A 10,069-nucleotide genomic window follows, 5' to 3' on the forward strand; every position below is an offset into this window, starting at 1 on the left:
GTCACTGAAATCAGCATCTCCCAGCTAGAAACTCCCCCAGAATGCCTAATTAATCATAACAGGTTCACAACTGAGGATTTCTGCTCAGCCAATGAAAGCCAGTCTTTGTCGAAATCCGCTTCTTAGGGTGACTGTTGTTGTGGTGAAACACCATGCCCAAAGCAACTTGGGGAGGAAAGGGTTTATCTGGTTTACACTTCCATGTCATAGTCTGTCATTGAAGGAAGTCAGGATAGGAATTCAAACCGCTGGAACCTGGAGGCTCTTACATCTTGATGCAGAGGTCATGGATGGATGTTGCTTGCTGCCTTGCTCAGCCTGCTTTCTCTTGGAACCCAGGACCACCAGCCCAGGGATGGCACCACCCACAATGGGCTGGGCCCTCCCCCATCAATCTTTAATTAAGGAAATGATCTACAGCTGATCATTTTCTTGATTGTGGTTCTCCCCCCCCCATGACTCTAGTTTGTGTCATGGTGATAAAAACCTAGCCAGTACACCCTGCAGAAACCCGTCTCACACCTGCCTCCCAGGGCACCATCAGGATGTCCCCTCACCATGCCAGACATTTATCTCCCTGGCCAGGCCCTTTTATTGTTGTTGCTGCTGTTCTTGTTTGTTAACCCAGGTAAAGACAGACTATAAACAAGGTTTGCACAGATTGATGGTCAAACCCCTGAACCTCACAATCATGGTCCATCCTGTGTCCAGGCTCCCCCGCCTCCCAAGCTCCCCCTCCTTGAAGGGAAGTGACCTTCACTGGAATGGCTAAAGGAAAGTAGCTATCTCTCTCCTCTCTCCTTGCAGAGCCAAGCTCCTTTATCATGAGAAAGAAAATATATGATTTCTCATTTTAAGGGATTATGGGCCATTGATGCCTGGTTTCCATACGTTAAAAGCATATAAAAATTTTCAAGGGATGGAAGTGAATAACTTGAGGGCTGAATGCAATAAAGTAATTTTCGTTTTTATTATGGAGCAGTTTGGCTTGAGGTTCCAAAAAGGGTGTTAATATTGGGGGAGGGGGTTTAATGCCTGTAGTCAAGGACAATAGAATCTTGGTGGATCACAGGATGTTATTCAGTTACCGCAGTTGAAGCTTTTGGGATGATTCACATAGGAGCTGAATGAGATTTTAAGGGAATGACTGCACCCTGAGATTTGTGCATGTGTACCCCCCCCACACACACGACTTAAAAATAAATCCTTAAACCCTTTTTTTTTTTTTTTAAATGAGGTTTCCAGGAAAGGAGGGAGGGGAAACTTGGGTTAGTATGTAAAATAAATTTTAAAAAATGTTATTTGAATAAAATAAGTAAATGAGATTCCCTTCACCATCTAAGGAATCCCATGCCTCTGCAGCTCTGCAGAAGCTCAAGGTTTAGCTTATTTTGTGAGCCCACTCTCAGTGCCATGAAAAAAAAATGCCCAGGGAAAGTAAGTGAGGAAAGGTGCGTTTCAGCTCCTGGTTTCAGAGGTTTTTAGTCCATGATCAGTGGGCTCCACCACTAGGGCCTGTGGTGATGCTGAGCATCTTGGCAGCGGGTGCACAAGATAACCTGCCTGTCTTATGGTAGAGAGGAGGTGAAAGCAGAGGCAAGATCTCCCGAAAGACCCCGTGCCATACTTGATCCTCATAGCCCATTCAGCTCTGAGCTCATTGGGCTACCCTGAAGATGTTGGCACCTTCCAGGTGCACTCGCCTCTCAACAGTGCCACCTGCTGGAAACCCAGCCTCCAACACCTGCATCTCTGGGAGCCACTCCTGTTCCAAGCCACAGCATCTAGGGAAGAGCCCAGAGCAGGCCTTTTCAGGATGATTTTTACCTAGTTCCCTCAGCACTTGGGAGGGGAGAGGATGCAGAGTAGCTGATCCTATTCCCAAAGGAGAATCCCACCATGGAGCCAGCATCCTTGGAGAATTAGATCAGTGGTAAGCCCTCTTGAGACTTGGTTTGTGAGACAGGGTCTCACTGTGTAACCCTGCCTGGCCCAGAACTTGCTGTGTAGACCATGCTGGCCTGGAACTCACTAGGATCCACATGCCTCTGCCTTGGGTGTGCACATGCCAGCCCCAGGCTGAGACTTTTTAGATCCTCCTTAACCTTCACATCTGGAAAACTCCAGTTAATTTCCTGGCCAACATCTCTCAATGTTTGGCTGTGATCAGCACTTTGAAACTTTGATGGGATGTCCAGACTTCTCCATTACTTAGCTTAAGTACCCTGAAGGCAGCACTTTCTTATCTATTTGAGTCCTTAGCTGCCAGGATTGGGAGTGTGCAAAACACGCTGAACTTTTCATCAGCCTTGAGTTTCACCTTAGCTGCAACTGGTTCCCAGGGGGAGAAATCAATGGGAAAGTAATTAAGGACCATGTAGTACTGAGGATGTAATCGGAGAGGGAGGGCCTCGGAAAGTGGTTCCCAGAAGTTGTGGCAAACGGGTGATTCATCAGCCACAGAGGCCTGGGGGTTCCTTTGCAGGGTTGGGGAGGGCTGTTGATAAGGTGACTGGTAGAATTAGATGCCAGGATGGAGTATGTGGATCCCTCTCTCTCTCCCTATCCCTCTCTCCCTCCCCCCTTCCCTCCCTCCTAGGGGATGTCTTGTTCTCAGCTACCAGCATGAAGAACAGTAAGGGAAGTTTCCCAAGCAGAGCACCCAGCCTCAGGCAGGGCTAACTGATAATCTGCAAAGTCACACATTCAGGGGGTGGGGTGGGGGGGAATGGGGGATGGGTGGAGTGAGGTAAACACAGACTTTGATAGTGCCCTAGATGTGGGTGAGGGGCAGTGTGGACTCCTTGGGGTGGACTCAGAGCTCCAGAAGTCCCAGACTTTTGGGCCTCTTACTAGGTCCACTTCAACTGATGAGTCGGTCCCTCAAAGGATGGTGGAGTGGCCTGCCTCAAGCACTTGAAGCTATCCCACCAGCAGACTCCAAATCTGCTTTTAGTTCTTTGCCAGGAAGCCCCAGCTGACTCCCCCAGTGGGTCCCCTCAGCAGTGTGTAAGGGCCCTTATTTCCTTATCCTTAGCAGCGCTTGTTGTTTTCCTGATGACAGTCCTCAGCCCTTCTAGCTGGGTGGAGCTGGACTCTCACTGCGGATTTGTTTTTTCATATCGTCAGTTGTTTGGAGCTGGGGCAGGCCACAGAAAGAACATCTTGGTGACCTGGTAGTCACATGGTCCCTGCTATTCCTGGACACACCATGCAACATGTGTCACTTGCTCTGGTCTCCGCTGCTCCCATGTTTCCTAACTACACTCCATTCACATTGTCCTTCAAACAGACTTAAGATACCGGGTCATCTCTGCCTGGCAAACTATTCCTCAGGAAGGGAAACTGAGGTAACCAATACCCAGACCATATTACAGTCCATATGTCCCCAGTACCCTCACCATCGTGCCTCTGATTTTCCAAGAGATACTACCTACTGTTCTGTGGCCTGTACTTTGATCTGATCCACTGTTTGCTGAGGGCCCATCTCTCTAGCCTCCAACTAGACCACCAGGGTTAGGACCTGAACAGATAATTATAGAAAGAAGGACATGGGTGTTGGCTATCTGTCCTCACTACCATCACCAAATACCTGACACAAACAACTTATAGGTTTTGGCTCACAGTTTAGGAGACAGTACATCAGAGTGGAGAAGGTATCCTAATATCTTTTCCTGTTACTGTTTATTGTGGTCCATAGAGCCAGACTGCATAATGGCAGGGAAATCAAGTTGCAGTTCAAAGCACAGATCCTATCATAGTGAAGCAGAGAATAAGGAATGCTTGTGCTTACCTAGCTTTCCCCTTGCTTTAAAAGTTTATTTAATTTTATGTGTCTCAGGGTTTGCCTGCATGTGTATCATGTGTGTGCCTGGTGCTCATGGAGGCCAGGAGAGGGCCAGTTCAGGTCCCCTGGAACTGGAGTTAAAGGTGGTTGTAAGTTGCCATGTGAGTCTGGGAACCAAAACCCAGATCCTCTCCAAGAGCAGCTAGTGCTCTTATCCGCTGGGCCATCTTCCCAACCTCCTATCTTCCGCCTTTCTACAAAATTCATGATCATAGACCAAGGACTAGTGTCGCCCCCCCCCACCCCCCCACCCCCCGTGGATGGGTCTTCTATCTCAGCCTAACCTAGTAATTCCCCCAAAGGCATGCCCAGAGGCTAAATAATCCACCACAGTCCTGGAGGCTTATCTCCTAGATGACTCTAAATCCTGTCATGAAGTAGATAATTGATGCTATCACAGAGGAGCTGAAAGTAGACAGCTTCATGGCAGGGTGTGGGTGCCTGGCAGCTACCTGGTACATGGCCAGACCAGGAGCAGACAGTGGAGAACAGTGGGGACTGAATGTAGGATCTAGCTATTACTCTCAAGCCCCACCCCAAAATTCCAATAGTTCTGCAGTTTCCCAAAATAGCACCACCAGCTGGAGACCATGTTTCAATCCATGAGCCTGTGGGGACATTTCACATCCAAACCCTAACAATATGCAAATGAGTCTACACCCAGCATCGTCTGCCACTTCCTGGAGTAATAATTCTTACCCAGTATCATTGGGCAGAGGCAGCACGGGTTATGATCTCAACACTGTAAGCTTGGGAAGCAATCATACCATTTTCTTTTGTCTTGTTTTTTGAAACAGGGTTTCTCTGAAGCTTTGGACTGTGTCCTAGAACTTGCTCTATAAACCAGGCTGTCTGAACTCACAGAGATCCTCTTGCCTCTGCCTCCCGAGTGCTGGGATTAAGGGCTGCAAACACACCATCAAGTGCAAGGTCTGGTGCACAGCAGGATCAGGGAAGCTTGTGTCCCATCAGCTGCCCTTATTCCTCAGCACTAGGTGGGTCTATTGTCCCATAATTTCTCTGAAAGAAAACTTTGGCCATAATGAATTCATCTTGTCTTATTCAAAGTCACTTGGAATGGGAAGGACCAGCAAGCCACAACAACTCCCTGTGCAGATCCCTTATGTATATTCAAAAGTTGGTCCAGCTGCCTTCTCCCATCCTTGAGTCCCCTGAGAACTACCCATCAAAGGAACCCACCCCCTAATGTCCATCTCTTTCTGTTTTTAATCTCTATTTCCCAACAAAGCATTTGCTCTCCTTTGGGGCTTTCTTCAGCTGAGGTAATTTAAAAACAAAGAAACCTGTGAAGGATAGTCTAGTGTCTGCTGCTTCTGAGGGTCAATATTTTGACAGTAGTAACACAAAACATTTATTCTAGGAGTGGGTGGGAAACTTTAGCAGGACCTTGAAGCTTGTGGGCCTGCAAAGTCCCCAGTTTAAGCCAGACAGCACAGGCCTGGATGAGAACCAGTGTCTCAAGAGATCTACTTCCACCAAGCTCTTATGCCTTTGCAGAAACCCCAGGAAGAAAGAAATGCTGGCTTTTCTGTTACACATGGAGTAGGAGGATGTCAAGAACCAGGGAATTTGTTTACTGTCACTGTGACAAAGGAAAAGGCTTACTTTAGATCTCTTTGGGAAATTACTCAGATCATGCCTGTGAAGCAAAGAGAGGACTCAGGCTCTAGTGTCCCTTCAAGGGCAGGTCCCAGTGACCTAGTGACCTTACCCCCTCCCCACCTAGGCCTCACTTACTGGTTTTACCACCACCCAAGAACATGCTGACATTCGTATGTGCTTTGTGAGGGACCATCCAGATCTAAACCAAGGCAGGAGTGGTCACTTTGACCATTTCTTTTGAAGACTCCATAAGAGAACACACTGCTGGAGGGGGGCAGAAGCTAGGCAATGAGAGTCTTGAAAGTCCTGGAAACTTGAGAATAGATTCACCCAGTGTCAGCCAGTGAATGCCACGGAGGTGTGAGCTTAACTAACAGAGTCAGGAAAACAGACCTGGAGATAAAAAGTTATATATGTCACTCAGTCTCAATTTGGGGCTTATACAGGTCTTCATAGAAACAAGCACAATGTAAAAGTGAGTATATTAGGAACCAGGGTTGGGGTTGTTAGAGAAGCTGCCTGCCATGCGCAAGAATAGGGTTTCTATCCCCAGGACTACATACATTGGGTGTGGTGGTACATGCTTGTGCTTCCAGCACTGAGCACATGAAGCTCAAGGGAATCAGAAGTTCATGGTTATCCTCAGCCACAGAATTTGGGGCCAGCCTTAGCTACGTAGGATCCTGTTTTGAAGGAAAACCTACACAAAATGAGTCAACTGCAAACTATAGTCAGTGACTTTTTTCCTAATGGCACTGTGGGACTAGCATGAATTATTCCAGATTTGATGGTGCAAGTCTTAGGGTCTTTTAGAACACTGTTTTCTACGATTTTTATTTTAGTGTATCTGCATGCATGCAGTACTCACAGAGACCAGAAGAGGGCATCAGATCACCAGTAGCTGGAGTTACAGGAGGTTGTGGGCTGTCATGTGGATGCTGGGAATTGAACTCAAATCATCTGCTGAGCCATCTCTCCAGGTCCTATTGAGTTTTATGACAGGATCTTACTCTATAGTCCAGTCTGGTCTGGAACTCACTGTAGTGCAAAGGAACCTTGAATTTCCTGCAATCCTCCTGCCTTGCCTACCCCAGTATTGGGTGTGTCCAGCTGATTCCTTATTGTTCCCAGGAAGAGGCAAGTGCTGCCTTTGTTACCATACCAACTGCTCAGTAAACAGCATCAGGCATTATAATCAGGGGTAGAATTTACTCAGTTCATGAAACCAAAAACATGACTCTTGAAATGTTCCTTTGAACATGAAATAGCTGGCCATGTTGTGTGACTGGTAGTTTAAAAAAAAAAAAAAAACTGAAGAGATTTGGTTTTTGCAATAATATAAACACAATTATTTTAGATTTTTAAAAAATATTTTTATTTTTCTTACACTCCAATCCCAGTTCCCCCTCCCTCTTCTCCTTCCATCCCCTTCTCCCCATCCCCCATTTGCTCCTCAGAGAGGGTGTCCCCTAAGAAGTCTAAGTCTGTTCCAATGTCTTGTTGAGGAGGGAAAATGGCACACATCACTTGTGTCTAGGCTGAGCAAGGTATCTCTCCATACAGAATGGGCTCCACTAAGTCAGTTTGTGCATTACAGTTAGATCTCGGACCCACTGCCAGTGACCTCACATATTGTCCCAGTCACACTGCTGTCACCTATATTCAGGGAGTCTAGTTTGGTCTTATGCAGGTTCCCCAGTTGTCAGTGATCTCTCACTAGTTTGGGTAGATTTATTGTTTTGTGTATGTTTGTGGATTTATGCCACATATGCAGGTATCCACACAACTCATGAAAGAGCATCAGAACCTCTGGATCTGGAGTAACAGATAGTTAGGAGCCATCATATGGGTGCTGAGAATTGAACCTATATCCTCTACAAGAGCAGCCAGTGCTCCTAACCTCTGAGCCACCTCTTGAGCCCCAATATGAAGTTTAATGTAACATGGGTGACAACAAAGTCTCTGCCTCTCAATGTCATCCATTTCCTCTTTTCTTGCTGTGTCTTCCCAACACCCAGCTCTAAGGCACTGTCACAGCCAGGAGGGCCCAAGGCCCTTCAGTCATTCTGAGGGAGCCTGGAGAACAATCTCTCTGAGGAAACCATACACGACAGCCATTGTGATCTAACAACTTCCAAGTCTACACAGTGTGTGTCTCCTGCCCACAGAAGGGGTGTTAAATTGTGTGGTTTTAAGGTGCTGAACAACTTGGGCAGCCATTACACAATAATAAACAGCATCTAGCCCAGAACCTTCAGGTGTTCCAATACATTCGGAGCACCCCTACTTTAGACGGCACCAGATTTTTAGCTATGTGTCAAAAGTTCAACAAAGCACTGTACCCGTTTATTCAACTGATCTTCCAAACTGTTTAGTCTTTGAAGAACTATTGTGTGACTCTACATGCCCAAATGAGTTTTTGTAACTGGAAAGTCTTACTGTTTCTGCTCAGGTGGATGGGAATTCTAATCAGGCTATTTAGACAATGGATCTTCAGGCATCTTGAACTTCAAGAGCTTTTAGCAAATTGCAGTGGAGAGAGGGAGGGGAGGAAGGGAGGGAGGAAGGGAGGGAGGATGGATGAGAGGGAAGATTAAAAAGTGGGCAGTACAGAAACTTCTCCACAGAGGTACAGGATGGGATGGGGAATATGCATGGAAATCCAGAGAAGTAATGGGTGAGAATTCCTTTTGACATCACAGGATCCTGTTTTGAATACTATAGTAGAGTTCCTATTTTTAAAATAATTTACTTAATTTTACATTATGTGCATTGGTGTGAGGGTGTCAGATCCCCTAGAACTGGAGTTAGTTTTGAGCTGCCATGTGGGTGCTGGGAATTGAACCTGAATCCTGTTGGGGCAGCAGGTACTCTTAACCGCTGAGCCCTTTCTCCAGCCCTGAGTTCCTATTTTTAACTAGATAAATTCATTCTCTGTTTCAGAATGAACTGAGCTAACATTAACTTGACAGACAGAGAGAAAAAGGTAGGTAATGGACTTGACAGGCTTTGCCACGCAAGAGTTTTGGAAAAAAATGTAAAAGGATTAAAGATGCTTGGACTTGAGTGTGCAGGAATGCACCTGGTGCATGCTGCAGTGTCTATTGCAGGCAGCTGGGAGCCACCAAATGTAGGTGCTAAGAACAACTTAGGTCTACACTCTACAAGGGTAGTACATACTCTTCATCTCTGAGCTATCTCTAAGTGACCCAGGACCCCAAATCTCCTCCTCCTCCTGGTTTTTCAAGACAGGGTTTCTCTGTGTAGCCCTGGCTGCTCTAGAACTCGCTCTGTAGACTAGGTTGGCCTTGAACTGAGAGAAGAACCCCCTGCCTCTGCTGGGATTAAATGTGTATGCCATCATGGCCCAACTGAACTGTTTTTTTATAAAAACAGCAGTGGCATGTTGTTATAGACACAATTGTGGAACTAATAGGACACACACATATGCCAATATAAAGAGTTTAATATTTTGATGTCAATGATATCAGTATACTATGTACAGGTGAGATTTGGGACTGAAATACTTATTTTTGAGTAGGTCCTATAGGTCCATCAAAGTCATAAAGTAGACTTGTTGCTCCCTAAAATACCAGGTATGGGGCTGGAGAGAGCGCTCAGTGGTTAAGGACACTTCCAAAGGACCTGGGTTCAACTCCCAGCACTCACATGACAGTTTACAACTGTCACTTCAGTTCCAACACCACCTTCCAGCCCCAAGGGACTGTGTACATGTGGCACACAGATACGCATGCAGGCAAAACACCCAAACATATATAAAATTAAACAAAAACCAGATACAGGTGTGGAGATCTGATACCACCTTCTAGCCTCTATAGGCACTGCACATGAGTTATATAGACATACTTGTAGGCACACACAAATACACATACAAAGCAAATGGCTGAGTGTAATGGTACACTCAGGAGGCAGAAGGTAGATCTGAGTTCAAGGTCAGCCTGGTCTACATAGGAGCTCTGGGCCAGCCAAAGCTACATAGGGAGACTCAGTCACAAAAAAATAAAATAGAATAAAATCATAAGTATTTAATGCCAGATATGGGTGGGACATATTGGCTCTTGCCTATAATCCTGCACTTAGGAAGACTAAAGGAGTAGGGCTAGCATTAGAGGCCAGCACAGGCTACCTAGCAAGTCTGAACTACAGAGCAATAAATACCCTGTCTCTTAAGAGAAAGTAAGTGTGTGTGTGTGTGTGTATGCTGTGTATGGCAATACCCACCTATGACCCAAGTACAGGCCAACCTGAGATACACATTCACATTCTGGTCCTGAGGTTCAGTCCATCTTGGGCTACAGAGGTAAACACAAATCACCCCCCCCCAAAAAAAATTTTCTGAGATTGCTAGTTTTTTAATCATTTGTAATTGGCAATCATATCTCACATCTGTAAAGTTCTAACTTATTTCAAAGCTCTCCCTTTCAAAGGCATCTTTTTGGGACACTCAAATCAAGTGTTTCACCCTTGAGGCAGAGAAATTTCCAGCTTTTCAGACTAGGCTCAGCACTGTGTCCCTGGCTGGAGAGAGGGGAGTGGGCGGGTGGGCAGAGTTCACTTCCTTAGCTCTGTCCAGTTGGG

This window comes from Phodopus roborovskii, unplaced genomic scaffold (genome assembly GCF_943737965.1).
Source record: "Phodopus roborovskii unplaced genomic scaffold, PHOROB, whole genome shotgun sequence".
Classification (NCBI taxonomy): domain Eukaryota; kingdom Metazoa; phylum Chordata; class Mammalia; order Rodentia; family Cricetidae; genus Phodopus; species Phodopus roborovskii.